The 24,535-nt window shown below is 39.6% G+C and overlaps 1 long non-coding RNA gene across 1 annotated transcript in view; it reads right to left on the bottom strand.

Annotated features, from left to right (window-relative positions):
* LOC138353019 (uncharacterized) overlaps positions 1-24,535 on the bottom strand; it is a 94,354-nt gene that overhangs the window by 47,927 nt on the left and 21,892 nt on the right. The window contains exons 2-3 of the long non-coding RNA XR_011223006.1: positions 4,870-5,083; positions 2,948-3,077 (exon numbers count right to left, since the gene is read on the bottom strand). This is a non-coding gene — a long non-coding RNA (uncharacterized lncRNA). The remainder of the gene's footprint in view (positions 1-2,947; positions 3,078-4,869; positions 5,084-24,535) is intronic.

Genomic DNA, 24,535 nt, shown 5'->3' with positions numbered 1-24,535 from the left:
GAGGAGAACGAGAAGAGATAGACAGTAACATAAATAGATTTTAATGATTCATAATTGATTTAATGATTTAACATAAAGAGAAATAAACGGATATCTGACCAGAATTGAATGTGAAAATGAATATTATACACGAATACATTTTTATTAATGTATGGATGGAGTTTAACAATTATTTTATTCAGTGGAAAGTTCTGATGGGATCACCTCATAAACACAGGGAGCTGTAATTACAAACCTTTTAAATAAAGCAATACATATATACATTTACATCAGGCAATATTAGGCCAATTTTATGCTATGTAAATGTGAACCGGTTTCCTAATGCATTATCATCTACACTACACACACGAGGTTGAATGTTGGATGTATATATATAAACACAGTCGAACCCTGGATGGTGGTGCATCTGGCGCAATCATCCTGTTATCAACTCTGCATTTTACAGATATTTGTTTGTTTTTGTTACCGTGTGTGTGTGAATGTATGTATAATTCTGACTGCGTTTGTGTTTGCTGATTTGCTTTTTTTTTTTGCACGTGGGGGTTTGTGTTTGTCTGTTTGATGTAAAGTGAGGGGTATTTGTTTCCCTATTTCTGATTATCTGTTTACATGAGTGCGTCTATTTGTGTGTATCTTCATATGTGGGGGTTTGTTTGGCCGCGAGCTCTTCTGACAAGTCCCTCCACGCCTGCGTCCCGTATTATTGGTGTGTCGAACAAGGGAACGCCTGGCTTCACTGGCCTGCGCCATCTCCAGCGCCTATCTATATATACTCTCAAGCCAAAGACAAAGTAATATACCTGCACGCATTGGACCCAAAAAAAGTAGCTAGGACACTCGACTTGTGTGACGACTATACTACTAAAATTATTGTTGGATACAGGAATGTTGTGACGACAGTTATAAAGACATCGATAGAAAATAACGAATGTGGGGACAACAATAATGCAGTTATCAGGATTATACACAATGAAATCACTACGACGTGATTTATCAATGATAAAATATTAGGGTGATGGGTGGGAGTGAACTCGTATCTCTGGAGTCCCCAGAAGCACACAAACCACCCACAAACGGTACTGTTATGGCCTTCAAAGTTCCTCAACCAAAAGTTCCACTAGACTTAGAGTTTGAAAGGCACCACCTGGTACCCACAATGTAAACAAATCCACAAGGGCCGTGACGAGGATTCGAACCTGCATCCGAGAACATCCCAGACGCTGCCTTAATCGACTGAGCTACGACATGGTCAAAAGGAGTTGAAACCGAAGTTCTACTGAACTTACTGGATCTTGCAGCCTCTCCGAGACACAAACCAGGGTTTTGTTCATTTGATGCATCAATTGTGATTTCTGTGTGTCCCACACTGTAAGCCAGCAGGCAAGTTGACGGAACTATATGGGGGGGAAATAGTGTGTGTGTACTCGTGTGTTATTATTGTGAATACAGGTGAGTGTGTGCGTGTGTGTATATGGTTATCTTGAGGTTATCTTGAGATGATTTCGGGGCTTTTTAGTGTCCCCGCGGCCCGGTCCTCGACCAGACCTCCACCCCCCAGGAAGCAGCCCGTGACAGCTGACTAACTCCCAGGTACCTATTTACTGCTAGGTAACAGGGGCATTCAGGGTGAAAGAAACTTTGCCCATTTGCTTCTGCCTCGTGCGGGAATCGAACCCGCGCCACAGAATTACGAATCCTGCGCGCTATCCACCAGGCTACGAGGCCCCCTGTATGATATGTGTATGATTAATCTCCACAGATATTGGGAAGTGTGTATCGGTAGCACAGCTTCCCCTGTAAATATCGCCAACAGAAAAAGTGAGTCGCGGCTGTATTCAGAGACCAATTTGGCAACGCCAGCTGGTGGCCAGATTGTTTTATTTGAATTGATTTGTATTATTTTATTTCAGAATTGGGCAGAATGTATGACAGGAGTTGTGCAAAATAAAACCTGAATACTTTCCAGTCATTCGTTGCAGTTCAGAATAAAATAAATAAAAACAGAATAAAAGTAACAATCTGACCGCAACTGGTGCACAGTGAATGTATACCTAGAGAGATACACCGCGCTTCCTGGTGAATACCCAGAGTTTACTTCAGTCTTGAACCACGTTCATGGCTACAGTATACCTTGGTGGTTGGTCAGTAACCATAGTAAACCAGGGAGACGGTCGGCCGAGCGGACAGCACGCTGTACTTGTGATCCTGTGGTCCTGGGTTCGATCCTAGGCGCCGGCGAGAAACAATTCTTTCACCCTATGCCCCTGTTACCTAGCAGTAAAATAGGTACCTGGGTGTTAGTCAGCTGTCACGGGCTGCTTCCTGGGGGTGGAGGCCTGGTCGAGGACCGGACCGCGGGGACACTAAAAGCCCCGAAATCATCTCAAGATAACCATACGCGGTTAATAACACAAGACCAACACAAAGCCATACAGCTGGTGTTACCAAACTTAGTATTGTGTACTTGTATATGGTCAATACTGCCACCATATTATATAGGGGTCAAAGGCCACAATAAGACACATACACACATTGTTCTCAACCTGTGAGTACCAGAGTGGTGACCCAGGTAAGGTCACGACACATTTATGATAGGACAGATAACGTGATGACTATAGATACCACGTGAGTGACAGTGCCTTAGATAACGTGATGACTATAGATACCACGTGAGTGACAGTGCCTTAGATAACGTGATGACTATAGATACCACGTGAGTGACAGTGCCTTAGATAACGAGATGACTATAGATACCACGTGAGTGACAGCGCCTTAGATAACGTGATGACTATAGATACCACGTGAGTGACAGCGCCTTAGATAACGTGATGACTATAGATACCACGTGAGTGACAGCGCCTTAGATAACGTGATGACTATAGATACCACGTGAGTGACAGCGCCTTAGATAACGTGATGACTATAGATACCACGTGAGTAACAGTACCTTGGGTGACTGAAGTGATGTCCCGTTTTCTATTCATGGTTCCTCGATTAGGTTCAGTTCGGGCAATTTAGAACATCAGTTTAGTGACGTTGGGAACACTGGAGAGGACGGGCCAACTCATCAGCCGCTGCTTTAAAAACAAGTTCAAGTAAGTTAATTAAATCAATTAATTAACAAGCATGAATAAACATGTAAATTAAATAAATTAATAAGTAATTATATAAATACAAAATATAAATATTACATTTTAGTAATAAAGTCACATGGATAATTCTTTTGTTTTCCTTTTAATTTATAATATTAAATTCTTATATATTATACAATATAAGATATATTATATATATTTAATATATATATATATATATATATATATATATATATATATATATATATATATATATATATATAACAGGCCAATTACACTGGATTAATCTTTGTGTTTAGATAGGAGATGCCTCGTATGGGCCAATAAGCCTTCTGCAGCCTCTATGTTTCACCTCACATTTATCCCTTATATATATATATATATATATATATATATATATATATATATATATATATATATATATATATATATATATATATATATATATATATATATATATATATATATATATATACTCACAGGAAAAAATCTTTTTAGTATATAAAATAATAATAATAATAATAATAATAATAATAATAATAATACTATGACTACATCATGGTACAGTATTTATATTTTTATAAAGCCACTAAGTACTTGTACATAAGTACATAGTGGCTTTATAAAGTCTTAATATATCAAGACAACTTAATATATCAAGAACTGAAAGCAGTGCCAGATTTAATGAAAATATTACCTTAGACAAAAGTCTAGTATGAGGCTTCTTACCCATCCTGATTTAATTTCCCCCCCTGTCGGAGACAGGAAGCCTGTGTGTATATATATATATATATTTTAGGCTTATATCAAGGTCCCACCAAGGTCGAATTACTGACTTTACTGAATTAGCCCCAAAACAGTTGGCTATAACTCCCGAGGTACCGATTTACTGTTGGGTGAACACAGGAATCAGATGAAAGGAAATGTGCCCAACCAGTTCTGTCACGTGTCTGTTTTATAAACTAAATTAAAGTGGAACACACAATACAAATAAGCTATTTTAATGATTTACAATTTTTGTGCCATGCTGGTAGAAATACCATGTTGGTATTTTTTTCTTTTCTCTCTACTTCACTCGTAATTTGTAAATGTATTTGGCTCTGCATATTTCTAGTTTGTCATCTATATGTTAGTTTACGTCGACCTGTACAATTATATTTACTAGTCTATTTACTTGTGACAATTTTCGTATATCTCTAGATATCTGCTTATTTGTCTAAATGTGTCTGTTTCGACATTTTCCTTGCTATCTATCTATCTAGCTATGTATTTGAATAGATACATGTGTGTGTGTGTGTCCCGCTGTGTGTCCATAGATCTATTACTAACATATCTTCCTATTTATATCTATAATTACCAACATATCTTACTGTTTATGCATATTTATCAACATATCTGCCTATCTATACCTAGTTATCAATATCTGTCTATCTATATCTAGTTATCAACATTCTCTGCCTACATATTCCTAGTTATCAACATATCTGCCTATTTATATCTCGTTATAAATGCCTTTCTAAACCTAGGTATCAGCATATCTGCCAATCTAAACCTAGTTGTCAACATATTCACCTATCTGCTTAGCAATCTAAGCATCTACAGATATTTAGTGGAGATCAGCGATATGATGTCTCATGTAGGATTATAACGTGCTGTAAATTGTTACCTCATTTGTTAAAAAAGACAATGTAAAGGTAAACAATGTGTAAGGTAAAGGTAAGGTAAGGTAAGGTAAGGGGTGTAAGGTAAAGCTGTAAGGTAAAATATATATAGCTACCATTTTTAACCGATTGAAATCCGAAATCTCAAACATCTGTTGGATGCTTGGTTGGCCGGTCTGCGAGCCGTGTTTCTGAGAGCCTTTACTAGATGAATATGTTGAGTGTGTTGAGGAGAGAAGCAGCGTGTTGCGTGAGAGATGATATGAGCGTACTCATCTTCTCAGCCAGCAGCTGTCTCATCACATTTGCCATGGAAGCATTCGTACTCGCCTGAAAACAAAAGTGGGATGACAGTCTTGTTATATAATATTGTTTAGGATCTTACTGGGACAAAATTTAAATTGTATTTGTAAATAAATAACGTATGCTACAATTATAATATATATATTAAGCAACGTAAACAATCAATTCAAATCACACGTTAATCTTTAGACCAATATCAACATACAATTTAAAAGAAGAGCTTTGGTCATATATATATAAAAATTATTCTTTGATGCAGAAACAATTATCGTCAGTAGAGAGAACAAGCATATTTGGAATGATGAAGAAATTACTGTCACAAAGGAATGAACAGGCATTTTGAATCCCAATGTTGTTGTTCTATAATGTTCTATGTTGTTCTATGTTGTGTGAACTGTGTTTTGGAGTGATTTTGACCCGGGGAAGACATGAAATCTGTCAATGGAGAATGCTGAGGGTGTGAACATTTTTACATACCTTCATGAAATGTTTGGTTTATATTGGTTCTTTAACTTGTCTTCTATTCATCCTAATTTTGTAATATAGAGTGTGCCAATATCTTACTGCTTTAGTGGTAAACTACGCTATATTTTTCATTATTTATATGAAATTAGGAAAATTTAATAATTTAATATTTCGCTAAAATGCGGTTTTATAAACTCACCTGCAGTTTTCAAAATTTGATGAATATTGAAAATATGAATCTTCACCGTTATTTTTCAGCGTAATTTAGGGTGATTACACATATTTGGAATTTTAAATTACGTCTTTTTATACCGAAAATATGCAAATACGTGACAACGGCGATTGTTCATATTTTACTCAAATCCACCTGCAGTTTTCAAAATACAATGAATATTGGAAATATGAGCGTTATTATTTTTTAGAGAAATTCTGGGTGGTTGCACATATTTGGAGTTTTAAATTACGACTTTTTTATACCAAATATATGCAAATTAGTGAAAAAGGCGATTGGTCATATTTTACTCAAATCCACCTATAGTTTTCAGAATACGATGAATACTGGAAATATTAGAGATTCAGGCATTATTGTTAATGTTATGTACAAGTTTTACGAACAATGTTTCTGATTCTGAATTTAACAACTGTAATGATTTTTAAATTAATAATAGACGTAACCTCTAAATCTAAATCCAAAAATTACAGTAAATAATTATAAATAAAACATATAATGTTATTATTTTAACCTTTCAAATGAATAATTAACTGTAAATTTATGTAAACCTCCCAACTAAAAATGTACAAATATTTACAAATAAAATATTTGAATTGGAATTGCATTTTGAATATATATCCAACCACAAACCAATTAGATTTTGAAAGTAAACATATTAGTATCACATGAAATTTGTTTGCGAGAAATGGTCAAACATTAAGATAAACAATGAGGAGCCAGGGATGTAAACAAAGTGTTCCCAACATCTGGGTGAGCCAGGGATGTAAACAAAATGTTCCCAACATCTGGGTGTACATATACTGAATGTGTACTTTAGTTCTGGGGGCCAGATTCACAAAGCAGTTACGCAAGCACTTACGAACCTGTACATCTGTTCCCAATCTTTGGCGGCTTTGTTTACAATTATTAAACAGTTATTAATGAGCTCCGAAGCACCAGAATGTTGTTGTTAAAGATTCGCTACCTGGAACAAAGTTCCAAGCAGCACGGGCTATAGTGAGCCCGTAGTGCCATTTGAAGCACCAGAAGGTTGTTTATAACAATAACAACAGTTGATTGGGAAGTTTTCATGCTTGTAAACTGTTTAATAAATGTAACCAAAGCCGTTAAAGATTGAGGATAGATGTACACGTTCGTAAGTACTTGCGTAACTGCTTCGTGAATCTGGCACCAGGAGCACAAGCTTGGGACACCCAATCAGTTATAGATAAAGATATAAGTACAGGCAGAGATACAGTCACAGGTTAATGTTCAAATCCAGGTACAGGTACGCAGCTCTCAGTAAAGATGCAGGTACACACTCTCTGCTCTAAGCAAACTTGTACTTGCTATTTGTAATTCCTAAGTAGCAAAAACAGCCTTAGGAATATGATATATAAATTCAATATCTTAGAATCCCAGCTAACACTAACACGCAGCGTTTCTGCCCGAAACGCTGCGCGTACTAGCGGCTTTACAAGAATGTAATTACTATGCTATATATCCCCACAATCCCAATGTACCTTCTTGTATATATATATATATATATATATATATATATATATATATATATATATATATATATATATATATATATATATATATATATATATATATATATATATATAAATAAATAAATAAAGATAGAAGTTTGTCACCCGGGGTTAGTTATTAACATCAACGACGCTAACATTATAGGTGGATGTGAGAACGTTTATACCGTCAGGTCCTGCGATCAATTAAGCGTGCGAGCCTCGCTTAATGTCCACGCCTCTCTGGTCGCCTGCCTTGCACTCTTGCCTTTAATTATGTGGATAATTAGTACTGGAAAATGTAGGCATATTGGCTCTTATGTTTAACTCTCAGTGGGTGATTGTGTTCCACGCTCAGTGCGTGATTGTGTTCCACGCTCAGTGGGTGATTGTGATCCACGCTCAGTGGATGATTGTGTTCCACGCTCAGTGGATGATTGTGTTCCACGCTCAGTGGATGATTGTGTTCCACGCTCAGTGGGTGATTGTGATCCACGCTCAGTGGATGATTGTGTTCCACGCTCAGTGGGTGATTGTGTTCCATGCTCAGTGGGTGATTGTGTTCCATGCTCAGTGGGTGATTGTGTTCCATGCTCAGTGGGTGATTGTGTTCCACGCTCAGTGGGTGATTGTGATCCTCGCTCAGTGGATGATTGTGTTCCACGCTCAGTGGGTGATTGTGTTCTATGCTCAGTGGGTGATTGTGTTCCACGCTCAGTGGGTGATTGTGATCCATGCTCAGTGGGTGATTGTGTTCCACGCTCAGTGGATGATTGTGATCCTCGCTCAGTGGATGATTGTGATCCACGCTCAGTGGATGATTGTGATCCACGCTCAGTGGATGACTGTGTTCCACGTTCAGTGAAAGCCTGCATCCTAACGCATAATAATAATGTAAAGATGTAGACATGTACTCAAGACTATATTTTGGTTATTAAGGCAGTTCCTGTCCTCTCTGTCTCTCTCTTCACCGCTCGAAATGACTTCCCCCAGATATTTAAGACACTGAATATAAGGTTTCACACTTCACACCAGCTGCTGTAGTGAAGAGTTTCACAGACAGGCGTCTCAGAGTTTGCCTCTTCCGTAAGCCTTAGATAATATAGAGCTTATCCGAAGATATAGAACTCGTATACTCACAGAAACATGATATCTTCAAAAATATATATATGCTAATTCCGAGTTGTAACAGAAATTTCCATAGATTCTAAGCTGGTACACAAACAAATATTCGTAAATCCTGTGTTAAATCCTAATAGGTCCATAAATCCTATGTTATGATTAAATTTTTTGCGAATATTCCATGTTAAAAATTTAAGTAAATAACATTCTGTACTTCACAAGTTTTGGGGGATTAATACAATATCGTAATGAAAATCATAGTTTGGTGGAATCTTGAGATTTACGTAAATCACTCACGTAAATATCCGTCAGTGCGTTAAATAAAATTAAATGTATTAATTTAATTTAATTAATTTAATTAAATTAATTTAATTATTAATTTAATGAAATGTATTAAAAAATATAAATAAAATTAAATGTAACTGAAAATTATAACAGCAGACTACAGATCACAATTTTATGTAAGTACTGTGCATCCATTAATGTGTGTGTGTGTGTGTGTGTGTGTGTGGGTGTGTGTGTGTGTGTGTGTGTGTGTGTGTGTGTGTGTGTGTGTGTGTGTGTGTGTGTGTGTGTGTGTGTGTGTGTGTGTGCTCACCTAGTTGTACTCACCTAGTTGTGTTTGCGGGGGTTGAGTTCTGGCTCTTTGGTCCCGCCTCTCAACCGTCAATCAACAGGTGTACAGGTTCCTGAGCCTACTGGGCTCTATCATATCTACACTTGAAACTGTGTATGGAATCAGCCTCCACCACATTGCTTCCTAATGCATTCCACTTGTCAACCACTCTGACACTAAAAAAGTTTTTTCTAATATCTCTGTGGCTCATTTGGGCACTCAGTTTCCACCTGTGTCCCCTTGTGCGTGTGCCCCTTGTGTTAAATAGCCTGTCTTTATCAACCATATCAATTCCCTTGAGAATCTTGAATGTGGTGATCATGTCCCCCCCTAACTCATCTGTCTTCCAACGAAGTGAGGTTTAATTCCCGTAGTCGTGTGTGCGTGTGTGCGTGCGTGCGTGTGTGCGTGGCCTGCAGGATCGTCATAGTGCTCTCTGTGGGTTGTGTTAGCCATTAGTGATAAGTTTTATACGAGGTTTTGGTGTATATGTAAACAATGGCTAATAGCATGGAGGTGGAGGCTCAACTATTGCATATGGCTGTTACAGTATTAATGGAATCGTTATGCACGATAATCTCTGGTTAAGCTGTGTAATTATTTGTAAAACTGTATTTTGTTTTATGTACCTGGATTACGAAATATCATATTAATCTGTAACAATGCGTGTTAATGTGAAATTAAATATTTTTTTCAATGAACATAATGCATAACCCACAAATCTACACACACACATACAACACACACTTAGGGACGTCGGTGGCTGTGTGAATAGCACGCTGGACACGTAATCCTGTGGCCCGGGTTCGATTCCCGGCGCCGGAGAGAAACAAAATGGGCAGTTTCTTTCACCCTGATGCCCCTGTTACTTAGCAGTAAATAGGTAACTGTGAGTTAGACAGTTGTTACGGGTTGCTTCCTGGGTGTGTGTGTGTATGGGGAAAAAAGTAGTAATCAACAGTAATGCCAGTAGAGAGGCGGGTCGAAAGAGCAGAGCTCAACCCCCGTATTCGATCAACTATTCACCTAGTTGTATTCACAACTAGGTAAATAGAACTAGGTGAATACTTAGTCTACTATATATAATGTTTACCTAGAACAAGACACTGAGAATATTGTGCACGAAATCATAGCAGGAACCAGAGACCTTTGCGTCCTGGTATTTGAGTTTATGGTACAACTAAGTACCAAACCATGACATGTAAGAAAAGAAAACGGGATAACACGAAAATAGGAGAGTAATGTGGAAACAGGCAATGGGAGGAAGAATGTAAGGAAAAGATATTGCAAGAAATAATGAAACATGTGTACGATATTGCAGAGAGACCGAGGAGAGATACACACTAACACAAATACGGGCAACGGAAAATATATACCAGAGGTTTAACAGGTAATGCAAAGTGGACAAGAAAAAAAAGATTAGGAATAACACAGGACAAGGAATGAAAATATAAAAACCAGAAAGAGTTAGACAAATATATTTCATCCCATTCTTAGATGCCTTACAGATACAACCTTCTCCGTAGCAATCCAGATGGTGTTAGCGAATGCCAACTGAATAGATTAAGCAAGAGAGGAACACAGAAAGCTTCTTCTTTCTGCAAGAAGCTGCAGGAAGATTTGATAAAAACCTCGAGAATGGTCTAACAAACGGTTGTTAAGAGTTCAGCTTATATGAAGGAATGCAGCTGGACGCTTGAGAGGGAAGGCGGGACACCAGGTACCAGCTAAACATGGATTAACTCTTCAGTTGGATAAAGACTTGGGGGATTGGCATCACGGATATTAGACGCTGAGATACACAAACCAGGATAACAAAAGCAGAATATTAAGAGGCTGGCGGTTGTAGGGACTGTCTTCAAAAATGTAAATATGGATTGACCAGACCTCACACTGTCAAGTGAAGGGACGACTATGTTTCGGTCCGTCCTAGACCATTCTCAAGTCGATTGTGAGAATGACTTGAGAATAGTCCAGGACGAACTGAAACGTCGTCGTCCCTTCCCTTTCTAGTGTGTAGTTTGGTCAACATACTTCAGCCACGTTACTGTGACTCATCGCCTGCGTAAACATGGATTCGTTGAGGCCGCCCTGTACCACGTGCATCAGACTACCTCAGGTATATGCAGCGCCTTATGTGATCCTAACCTTGTCCCTGAAGCTGGGAAACGTTTAGAGATATGGTACCTGATTGGTCCCATAGAACAAGTATTTCATAACAATGATATGAACATGAACGAGGGGATACTGATGGAATCTTAAGTAGCTAAAACAGCCTTAGGAATATGATATATAAATTCAATGTTAATGTAGTGAAGCAGCACATAAGACAAGCCTCAGTGTGTCTGAGAACAACAACGCCAGCTGAGTGCAGGTTGAGTGACAAGGCCCAGAAGCTACAGCTCGACACCCGCAAGTGTAAATAGGTTAGTACACATGCACGTCTATAGCAAAATTATGACTTACAAGAAGACAACTTTACAAACACGCTTGACTGAGCTGCACTGCGTCCAGATATGATCCCGGAAAAAGAGTGCACCAGGAAAAATAATGGAATAAAATTTACAAGAAATACATATCAAGTAAAGCTGTGAGTGACCGCTGGCGCCGGCCGGTGCCAGCGGCGTCCCGACGGTCGTCTAGTCCCAACACCTCACACACAGAGATCACACTAACGTGATGCATCAAATGAACAAATCCACAAGGGCCGTGACGAGGATTCGAACCTGCGTCCGGGAGCGGTTTGTGTCTCGGAGAGGCTACGGGATCCAGTAAGTTCAGTAGAACTTCGGTTTCAACCCTTTTACCCTGTCGTAGCTCAGTCGATTAAGGGAGTGTCTGGGATGCTCCCGGACGCAGGTTCGAATCCTCGTCACGGCCATTGTGGATTTGTTCCGAACACCTCATTTTGTTTCCGGCTATAATACGTTGTATTTGGCTAGGTGAGGTTAGTTGAGGTCTGGATAGGTCAGACGGGGTTACATTAATTAGTTTAGCTAATACAATTTACAATGTAAACAAATGAGTGTGTAGCAGCACTACAAATGGCGTCATGATAGTTTTCTGTTAGATACAAGTCTATTATTGAGAAGATGTCTGCTAGCTTATCGAGGTCTCGTGTACGCCAACAAATGACCTTCCACAGAATGCAACAAACAACAGTTGCCTAAGTCCCAGTCACTTATTTACTGTTACGTTAACAGGGGTATCAAATATAAGCAACGTGCCCAAATGTCTCCTCCTGGGCTGGAATCGAACCCTGGACCATTCGGATGTGAGCAAACGGAGCTTCAACAAAAAACTTGGAATAGGATTTAGAAGGGGCAGTGAAGGCCACAGGAATGTCCTGACCCAAGAGGGTTACCGCCAGCACAGTCCTACAACTGTAACTTCAATTACGTGTTCACATATATACGAGCAATAGAGAGACTGGCAAGTGGCATAATCTTCCATGCGGAGAGTTACATCATGCTGCGCGGTAAGGCTACTGACACACAGCCAGCCGCTACTCGGAGAGGAGTCCTGTACCACCGCAGCTCTTGGGAGTCTTCGAGAGCACCAGTAAGGTAAAGTAGTTACCAAGAGCAGGTGTGATATCCAGTCACACCTGTGTGACTGCATATCACTCGCCTACAAATCCCAGCAAATCCTTTCATCACATCCCTTCACAGTCTTAAATCACAGATAATGATATATGATATTTTTAACCACTAACAACAATGCTTCAAGACTCTTATTAAGATTCAATAATTATCATAAAATCAGATCGACTCGTATATATATTCTCATTTTAGCCAGTCTTCTAACCTGCCAGCTGATCTCCAGGTACGGCCACCTAAGAAAAACTGTTATGAATTAGTGTTAAAGTTTGGTAGTTTTGCATAAGTGTATTACGTAGAGGAGTGGGTCGAGGCGCATCAAGTGTGCGCTCCTATGCTCAACCCTCCTCGCTCATTACCATAATTATGATTCGAATTTAATGGACTTTTTTTCGTGTTACACTTTGTTTTATGTCGAGCCTGAAGGGCGGCGGGGAGGACCTTTGGGGAGGAGGTAGGGGGGTGAATGGGGAGAGGAAGGGACGAAGATGGGAAGGGACGGAATAGGGAAGGAAGGATGGTAGGGACTGGGCTTCTAATGGTATGTTGTTGTTTTAGATTCAGCTACTCAGAACAAAAGTTCCAAGTAGCACGGGCTATGGTGAGCCCGTAGTGGACTTACCTGGCACAGGAGCGGGGCTGTGTATGTGCTCTGATGGTATAGAGGAGTGAGGGGAAAAGGAGGGGAAGAGAAGACAAGAGGGAGGGAGGAAGAGGAGGTGAAGAAGACAGTAAGAGAGGGAATGCATGACGGACGGGATGAGAGAGGCGGAAGGGGTCAGAGACTGACAATGAAAACATTTACAAAAGCATCTTAACCGCTGTAATTGTCAAGGACAGTAATTACTGGTGTTGATGGTCCGGGTTGATCACTAATGCCTCGCTCCAGGCAACCTCTCTCTCTGCACTCATGATCAGGCAACCTCTCTGGTGTCAATACCAGCTGTCATCATGTCTGGCGTCAATACCAGTTGTTGTCATGTCTGGTGTCAACACCAGCTGTCGTCATGTCTGGTGTCAACACTACCTGTCGTCATGTCTGGTGTCAACACCACCTGACGTCATGTCTGGTGTCAGTACCAGCTGTTGTCATGTCTGGTGTCAATACCAGCTGTCATCATGTCTGGCGTCAATAGCAGTTGTTGTCATGTCTGGTGTCAATACCAGCTGTCGTCATGTCTGGTGTCAGTACCAGCTGTCGTCATGTCTGGTGTCAGTACCAGCTACTGTCATGACTGATGTCTGCACAACTCAAGAGCCAGAATCCTAAGTAAAAGTGCTTGTCTCTCACGTTTGAATCAAGGGTTTCCACGACGGCTCTGATGATTTAGGATAAAGAGGGACATCAAGGCAGCTGATGTAGTTTACACTTGATGTTCAACTCTTGAATTTCCATTCAGAATTACCTTTGCGCTGCTTCGATAGCTTTGTCTTGATGAAAAACAATACGGTATTATTACTGACGTTATCAGAGAAATCTTGCTGTTAGTGTGAAGTGGAAACTCAGAATGGCACACTCTCCCGGCTGTTATCTCTCTATCGCCAGGGAATGGCTTAAAAAAAATATATATATGCATTCAGAGTTGGATACCATGAGCACATCCGAGTCAGCTGCGAGCTACTTACACGTTCAGGAGCATTTTTGTGGTTTTAAGGTAATTGCTGGTGCCACATTGTGCTGCTTTATGGTACAACTCTGCTACTTTTATGTTCTTAGTGATGGTACAACCTGACGTGTCCGGGGAGAATGGAGGTGTCATCTACACTTTTTTTAGTCTTTCCTTATTTCTCTCTCGCTCACACTTTTATTTCTGCCTCTTAACTGTCCACAGAAATTCTGATCGTCTTTTCCTCAGTGCGGCTATGTCTTCTAAATTACTCCCCTTTTGTTTATTTCATCCCGTTCTTTCCCTGATCTTAACTCCCTCTACTTTGTTTTTCAACTATCATTCTGGCTATTGATCCACACCACTGCTCAACTCTACCACTCTACTCAGCTACTCTACTCACCGTACCGCTACTGTGTCAATCATCAACAAAGCATCGCTTGCCCGCCACAAACCATCAAACCATCAATCCCCCTGCCCCCCCTACCCCCCCCCCCACCCCGGGCCAAATAAATCACTTACAAATATTGAAGCAGGAAGCTCCCAGTATATTAGTAAATCTCCTGGATGATTCCTATGTTGGAAGGTGACAAAAATTGGGTTATATATATATATATATATATATATATATATATATATATATATATATATATATATATATATATATATATATATATATATATATATATAAATATATATATATATATATATATATATATATATATATATATATATATATATATATATATATATATATATATATATATATATATATATATATATATATATATATATATATATATATATGACAATGTCAGACCACGAAGGAAAATGAAACAGGAAATTTCCTTAAGTACTTTCGTATATTAAATACATCTTCAGAAGGTCATTTTACAGATCGAGTGATGGGTATAAATAGGCAGGAGAGAGTGGTGAAGTAAGGTGAGGTACAATACTTGGACAACGCAGAAGGCCCATTGGCCCATCAGATGCACCCAATTGGACCATCTGATGTAGCCCAATGGCCCATCTGATACAGCAGACATACAAGCATAATACATAGGTAATTATAACATAAAGAGGTAAAATTATATACAATAAATTAGTGAGACAAATGTTTTTCAATGATTCTACTTAAATCGCCCTTTAGCTGATCTATTAGAAATGGATCTAAGTTATATAGACCACTGCTAATATTCAATATTCACTGCTATTTATACCCATCACTCGATCTGTAAAATGACCTTCTGAAGATGTATTTAATATACGAAAGTACTTAAGGAAATTTCCTGTTTCATTTTCCTTCGTGGTCTGACATTGTCACATTCTTAATCACGTGTTTATTTTCGTGATATACACATATATATATATATATATATATATATATATATATATATATATATATATATATATATATATATATATGTCGTACCTAATAGCCAGAACGCACTTCTCAGCCTACTATTCAAGGCCCGATTTGCCTAATAAGCCAAGTTTTCATGAATTAATGTTTTTTCGTCTACCTAACCTACCTAACCTAACCTAACCTAGCTTTTTTTGGCTACCTAACCTAACCTTACCTATAAATATTGGTTAGGTTAGGTTAGGTAGGGTTGGTTAGGTTCGGTCATATATCTACGTTAATTTTAACTCAAATAAAAAAAAATTGACCTCATACATAGAGAAAAGGGTTGCTTTATCATTTCATAAGAAAAAAATTATAGTAAATATATTAATTCAGGAAAACTTGGCTTATTAGGCAAATCGGGCCTTGAATAGTAGGCTGAGAAGTGAGTTCTGGCTACTAGGTACGACATATATATATATATATATATATATATATATATATATATATATATATATATATATATATATATATATATATATATATATATATATATATATATATGGGAGAGTTCTTCCACGTGTGTGTCTTTTTCAATAATGTTCTAGAAGTGTTGTTAACTTTGTGTCATGCTCATGTCTTTCTTTGTTACTTAGATGCAATGCTTGTTACTCAGGTAATTTGCTTCGTTGCTCAATTAGTCTGCTTTTCTCATTCAGGCAATCTGCTTTCGTATGCAGATAGCTTCCTTTGTGCTTCATCCAGTCTGCTCTAATTTTCTAATGCATCTCTCATGAGGCAAAATATATAAAGAGTTTTGAAAGATTCAAAGTAAAAGAGTGTTACAATCCTTTAGACTCTCAACTGTTTGAAGTATGCTGAGAAAGAATGAGATTCAATTTGTTAAGTAATATTGTGAGTTCTTTATTATTCTAGATTTTTCAAGATATAAACAAATGGCTTTTGCGATTGTACATTCAACCAATCTTCCCACAACAGACGTAGATTCAACCAATCTTCCCACAACAGACGTAGATTCAACCAATCTTCCCACAACAGATGTAGATTCAACCAATCTTCCCGCAACAGACGTAGATTCAACCAATCTTCCCACAACAGATGTAGATTCAACCAATCTTCCCACAACAGACGTAGATTCAACCAATCTTCCCACAACAGATGTAGATTCAACCAATCTTCCCACAACAGATGTAGATTCAACCAATCTTCCCGCAACAGACGTAGATTCAACCAATCTTCCCACAACAGACGTAGATTCAACCAATCTTCCCACAACAGATGTAGATTCAACCAATCTTCCCGCAACAGACGTAGATTCAACCAATCTTCCCGCAACAGACGTAGATTCAACCAATCTTCCCGCAACAGATGTAGATTCAACCAATCTTCCCGTAACAGACGTAGATTCAACCAATCTTCCCACAACAGACGTAGATTCAACCAATCTTCCCGCAACAAACGTAGATTCAACCAATCTTCCCGCAACAGACGTAGATTCAACCAATCTTCCCGCAGCAGACGTAGATTCAACCAATCTTCTCACAACAGACGTAGATTCAACCAATCTTCCCACAACAGATGTAGATTCAACCAATCTTCCCGCAACAGACGTAGATTCAACCAATCTTCCCACAACAGACGTAGATTCAACCAATCTTCCCGCAACAGACGTAGATTCAACCAATCTTCCCGCAACAGACGTAGATTCAACCAATCTTCCCACAACAGACGTAGATTCAACCAATCTTCCCACAACAGATGTAGATTCAACCAATCTTCCCGCAACAGACGTAGATTCAACCAATTTTCCCACAACAGATGTAGATTCAACCAATTTTCCCACAACAGACGTAGATTCAACCAATTTTCCCACAACAGACGTATATTCAACCAATCTTCCCACAACAGACGTAGATTCAACCAATTTTCCCACAACAGACGTAGATTCAACCAATTTTCCCACAACAGACGTAGATTCAACCAATCTTCCCGCAACAGACGTAGATTCAACCAATCTTCCCACAACAGACGTAGATTCAACCAATCTTCCCGCAACAGACGTAGATTCAACCAATCTTCCCGCAACAGACGTAGATTCAACCAATCTTCCCATAACAGACGTAGATTCAACCAATCATCCCACAACAGACGTTAAGTAAAATGGTCGACAGTTCGACGCAAGTGATTCATCTCTCTTTATAAACATCGACACCACATTGAAAATAAGTTAAATATTTATTTTGACTGTGAGTGAAGGGACGTGAGTGAGTGTGAGTGTTTCTCACTAGTGTAGACAACAGAGCTCTTGCCTGATTGTTTACAGAGTGCATATACACAACACACACAGCCCACTTGATCCACCTGGGCTTAGGCATGCAGATATGGTGTTAGTGGTATAATTAACAACTAATGCAACTCTGACAACTTTCAATCCATTTTAATCTCAATTGATAATAAGTTTGTCACCTAATCTCGCCACCTGAGACTGATGTGCTCCGAGTGGCTTTTAAACCTACTGAGTTTAGATGTATGAAATATCTTTCAATTTCAAGACAGATTTAATTTATTTCAGTTTCAGACATATTCAGTAACTAGCGTGTATGATGAGATGTTATGTCATGCTTGCTACCAGGGTGTTATTGTCGACGTGAACAAACCATCACGAACATATAGAACTAAGTCATAGTGAACTTGTAGTGGTCAGCGATCATGAAGAACAGACCATAGACTACAGTGATGGTACAGAACAGACCACAGTGGTGGTACAGAAAAGACTACAGTGGTGCTGTAACACAAGCCACACAGTTGACGTAGGTGTGTGTGCGGGCGTGTGAGCGCGGGCCTGTACACGCACCAAGCAGGTCACACTTGCCAGGTAATAATTGGCTTACAGCATCAGCGGCAGCTGCACCCACCGGATCTATATTTATTAGTGACTGACACCCAGATGGCGTAGTGGAGGTGCAGACCACTAACGAGGCCACGGGTAGGCTGGCTGGCCCCCCCCCCCCCTCTCTCTCTCTCTCTCTCTCTCTCTCTCTCTCTCTCTCTCTCTCTCTCTCTCTCTCTCTCTCTCTCTCTCTCTCTCTCTCCCTCTCTCTCTCCCTCTCTCTCTCCCTCTCTCTCTCCCTCTCTCTCTCCCTCTCTCTCTCCCTCTCTCTCTCCCTCTCTCTCTCCCTCTCTCTCTCTCCCTCTCTCTCTCTCCCTCTCTCTCTCTCCCTCTCTCTCTCTCCCTCTCTCTCTCCCTCTCTCTCTCTCTCTCTCTCTCTCTCTCTCTCTCTCTCTCTCTCTCTCTCTCTCTCTCTCTCTCTCTCTCTCTCTCTCTCTCCCTCTCTCTCTCCCTCTCTCTCTCTCTCTCTCTCTCCCTCTCTCTCTCCCTCTCCCTCTCCCTCTCTCTCTCTCTCTCTCTCTCTCTCTCTCTCTCTCTCTCTCTCTCTCTCTCTCTCTCTCTCTCCCTCTCTCTCTCCCTCTCTCTCTCTCTCTCTCTCTCTCTCTCTCTCTCTCTCTCTCTCTCTCTCTCTCTCTCTCTCTCTCTCTCTCTCTCTCTCTCTCTCTCTCTCTCTCTCTCTCCCTCTCTCTCTCCCTCTCTCTCTCCCTCTCTCTCTCTCTCTCTCTCTCTCTCTCTCTCTCTCTCTCTCTCTCTCTCTCTCTCTCTCTCTCTCTCTCTCTCTCTCTCTCTCTTTGAGAACGCCGCCACAGTCAAGACACCTCTTCACATGTTATATTGTATTGAAGTTGCAAAGAAATTGCACTCAAGAGCCAATTAAATCAATTACAAATATTTGTATAATGAAAATATAACTAAAAACTATGTTAAATAGCTTTGCAGGTAGTAAAGATGGCGACGGGGAGAAGAATGCTGGAGGTTGGGTTGATTAGGTAGCGGGGGGGGGGGGGGTTGGGGGGGGGTAGGTAGATAGGCAGGGGTAATGTAGGGGGTCGTAGTAGGGAAGGGTAAGGTTTAGACCTATTGGGTAGCAAGGGGCTAGTGTAATGTAGTGTTAGGTTCAGAGTTCTTCTGATTCCTGGGGGTGGAGGCCTGGTCGAGGACCGGGCCGCGGGGACACTAAAGCCCCGAAATGTCTTCGTAGTTCAGTCCCCCCCCCCCCCCCCCCCCCCCGCCCCCTCAAGAAGAAATGACATTCTTAGTTGATGTTTTATCTGGGGAGCACTTGAAGGACGGGGCTACAGGAGTCGGCAAGAATTTCATTAACGTGGAGTTTTCTCAGCACGAAGATTGAGTTACATTGAGGACCCGTCCACAGTGTTCCGCGCCAGTTGCTGGCTCCTGCCTACACTGTGCCCGGGGAAAATTAGAGTTGTAATGAGACCTTCCAACAGTTGGCACAAAAGGTGCTAACACACACACACACACACACACACACACACACACACACACACACACACACACACACACACACACACACACACACACACACACACACACACACACACACACACACAACCAAGGTTACATGTGATAGAAAATGAAGACCTTAGAGGAGCAATAGGAGACACAACGAAGAAAAACAACATCAACAAGAATATTACCATCATAAAAAAGTGGGTGGACTAGAAAATGAAGCAGCCATTAATACAACCACACATGTGTTTAGAAGCAGGTTTGCAAGCAATTGCAATTGCAATAAATCACACATACTCCGACCTAGAGGACGTTCAGACGTATGCCAGATATATATATATATATATATATATATATATATATATATATATATATATATATATATATATATATATATATATATATATATATATATATATATATATATATATATATATATATATATCATTTGTGTCACCTTTGCGACAAGTAAAAATTAAAATATAGTAAAGCACCTTTCGATTTTACTTCGGCGAGGACGTCCCAATAAAAACTGAAACCTAATTTGTATGGAAATGAGGGACATTTTTCCTAGGAAGTGTGTTGAGGGACGGGGCTGTTGTGGCAAGCGTTCTGCACCCAGCCACCGCCTCCTGCAGCCTCAGATCTACTAGACCCACAAGCTTAGAACCAAGTCCCAGAGCACACATGGTGACGCCCCACACCATGACAAGCCATCAGATACCTGTATTGCTAGATAGAAAGCCATACGATATATTGCTAGATAGGCAGCCATACGAGGGCTGTGATGCTAGATAGTCAGCCATACGATGGCTGTAATGCTAGATAGTCAGCCATACGATGGCTGTATTGTTAGATAGAAAGCCATATGATGGCTGTATTGCTAGATAGTAAGCCATACGATACCTGTATAGCTAGTTAGTAAGCCATGTGATGGCTGTATTGCTAGATAGTAAGCCATGTGATGGCTGTATTGCTAGATAGTAAGCCATATGATGGCTGAATTGCTACATGGTAAGCCATTCGATGGCTGTATTAAGATACAGACATTGTCGCAGATTCTAACCAAATATATTATGCCACAAACAACAGCATGCAGTGTGAACTGATTAATAATTTGGACGTTCTATTAAACAGTCATTCATACTTACTATAAAACTGTAATGTTAGACAAAAACATGAAACTTGAGTATCTAGACACAAACTGTATTTCCTAGTCGGCCGAGCGGACAGTACGCTGGACTTGTGATCCTGTGGTCCTGGGTTCGATCCCAGGCGCCGGCGAGAAACAATGGGCAATGTTTCTTTCACCCTATGCCCCTGTTACCTAGCAGTAAAATAGGTACCTGGGTGTTAGTCAGCTGTCACGGGCTGCTTCCTGGGGGTGGAGGCCTGATCGAGGACCGGGCCGCGGGGACACTAAAAAGCCCCGAAATCATCTCAAGATAACCTCAAGATAACCATAGCAAGAGGTTTATTGAGGTCATAAGCCTCCGATCATTGAGTTATTGAACTGTTTTTTAAAGTATTACAAGCTATTATGCTCGATTGAAAGAGGAAGACAAAAGTTGCAAAGAATATATAGTGATGTTTGAATCACACGTTCAGAATACAATATAGTTGTATTTCATCTGTACATCAGCAGCCTGCGTTAGAAATACATCGAATGTATTCTGCTATGTATTGTCAGTAGTTGCAGATGGTGGATCCATGCGTGTATTAATACAAGAGTGTTTGAAGCAATATATAGACCAGCCCGCTATCATGATCAGAAAAAAAAAGAGTTAAATATGATAACTGGTCGTGGAGCTTTCGTCGTCCAAGCTACGTCGATCCCGAAAACGACATTCGTTAATATTAATGTACTGTGAGAAACGTTATTTTCTTACGTATAAATAATTATTATCGCATATTATAATTTGGTGCATAGTTAGGTCTAGATTAGGTTGGGTTAGGTGTTCTGATTGTGTAGATAATTATATGTATTTACAGTACATGGGTGAAGCATGTTGTGAGACGCGATTCGTTCTCAAACTATCAACCCCAAAGACGTTTTCGTCAATTTTAACGTATTATATATAAACTGTATTATATACAGTATATAAATTTATACGTATAAATTGAAATTTTCTCAATTATGTTAATATGGTTATAAATTAACATATTGTAGCTATTTAGGCGTAGCTTAGGTTAGGTGTTTAGGTTCTGTTGGCGATTATTTGTATTACAAGTGTGTGGATATTACAAGTGTGTGTAATATTACAAGTGTATTACAAGTGTGTGAATATTACAAGTGTGTGGATATTACAAGTGTGTATAATATTACAAGTGTGTGGATATTACAAGTGTGTATAATATTACAAGTGTGTGGATATTACAAGTGTGTGTAATATTACAAGTGTGTGGATATTACAAGTGTGTGGGTATTACAAGTGTGTGGATATTACAAGTGTGTGTAATATTACAAGTGTGTGGATATTACAAGTGTGTGTAATATTACAAGTGTGTGGATATTACAAGTGTGTGGGTATTACAAGTGTGTGGATATTACAAGTGTGTGTAATATTACAAGTGTGTGGATATTACAAGTGTGTGGGTATTACAAGTGTGTGGATATTACAAGTGTGTGGGTATTACAAGTGTGTGGATATTACAAGTGTGTGTAATATTACAAGTGTGTGGATATTACAAGTGTGTGTAATATTACAAGTGTGTGGATATTACAAGTGTGTGGGTATTACAAGTGTGTGGATATTACAAGTGTGTGTAATATTACAAGTGTGTGGATATTACAAGTGTGTGGGTATTACAAGTGTGTGGATATTACAAGTGTGTGTAATATTACAAGTGTGTGGATATTACAAGTGTGTGGGTATTACAAGTGTGTGTAATATTACAAGTGTATTACAAGTGTGTGAATATTACAAGTGTGTGGATATTACAAGTGTGTATAATATTACAAGTGTGTGGATATTACAAGTGTGTATAATATTACAAGTGTGTGGATATTACAAGTGTGTGTAATATTACAAGTGTGTGGATATTACAAGTGTGTGGGTATTACAAGTGTGTGGATATTACAAGTGTGTGTAATATTACAAGTGTGTGGATATTACAAGTGTGTGTAATATTACAAGTGTGTGGATATTACAAGTGTGTGGGTATTACAAGTGTGTGGATATTACAAGTGTGTGTAATATTACAAGTGTGTGGATATTACAAGTGTGTGGGTATTACAAGTGTGTGGATATTACAAGTGTGTGTAATATTACAAGTGTGTGGATATTACAAGTGTGTGGGTATTACAAGTGTGTGGATATTACAAGTGTGTGTAATATTACAAGTGTGTGGATATTACAAGTGTGTGGGTATTACAAGTGTGTGTAATATTACAAGTGTATTACAAGTGTGTGAATATTACAAGGTCGAACACAAGTCGTAAAGGAAACACCGTTGTATGTTGATGGTATCTTCTTGCAGGAACCTGACAGGAACACTTGCTACTGCTTAAGGAACCTTTAAGCTTAGTTTTAGTCATATAATGGAGAAGGGAAGGGAACTATCATGGAGAAAACACCGAGCCATTACGACTATATAGCAGAGAGAAGGCCGAACTGGTATTAACATATACCCATTATAAACGACGGCTTTACCTGATTGCAGAGATCAAATATTTATGCTCTTTTAGTGTTTTAATTATTAGACCTGTCGCCCGCTACAGCTTACATGTGTCATCTTAATGATATGTCACATACGAGGTGTCTAATATCAAATATAAAAATGTTTCCTAATTCAACTTCATGCACATTATTTTCGTGACGTAGACATTAGTTAAAATAAAAAAAATAAAACATTGAACCAAGCCTCTTAATGCCAGTGGTTTTGAGAACGGCGCAGCCCATTTCACAGCCTTTTAAATCATTTGCACTCAATCAGGACTGCAGTTTGCACTCCATTAGCAAGGGCTTTAGGGCGTCCCAGCCCAAGTGCTACTCAGTCCCAGCCCGAGGCAATTACTGCTTTATACGCAAGTAGACCTCGCTTTTAAACCTTCACCTGCTCACCTGCTCACCTCCAATTAAGAGGGAAATAAATATAATTTCCGTTTCCATTGCCCCGTAGTGCTAACCCCCCTCATCCCCCCCCTTTTCCCCGTTCTTTGTTCTTGTTTAAGATTTAGCTACTGGGAATATTATAAGGTCGAACACAAGTCGTAAAGGAAACACCGTTGTATGTTGATGGTATCTTCTTGCAGGTACCTGACAGGAACACTTGCTACTGCTTAAGGAACCTTTAAGCTTAGTTTTAGTCATATAATAGAGAAGGGAAGGGAACTATCATGGAGAAAACACCGAGCCAGCACGGGCTATGGTGACCCCGTAGTGGACTTACCTGGCACAGGAGCGGGGCAAGTAGCACGGGCTATGGTGACCCCGTAGTGGACTTACCTGGCACAGGAGCGGGGCAAGTAGCACGGGCTATGGTGACCCCGTAGTGGACTTACCTGGCACAGGAGCGGGGTAAGTAGCACGGGCTATGGTGAGCCCGTAGTGGATTTACCTGGCACAGGAGCGGGGTAAGTAGCACGGGCTATGGTG

Source organism: Procambarus clarkii, chromosome 56 (assembly GCF_040958095.1).
Source record: "Procambarus clarkii isolate CNS0578487 chromosome 56, FALCON_Pclarkii_2.0, whole genome shotgun sequence".
NCBI lineage: Eukaryota > Metazoa > Arthropoda > Malacostraca > Decapoda > Cambaridae > Procambarus > Procambarus clarkii.
The sequence above is the reverse complement of the archived record's forward strand: the minus strand, read 5'-3'. Positions and strand labels throughout refer to the sequence as shown.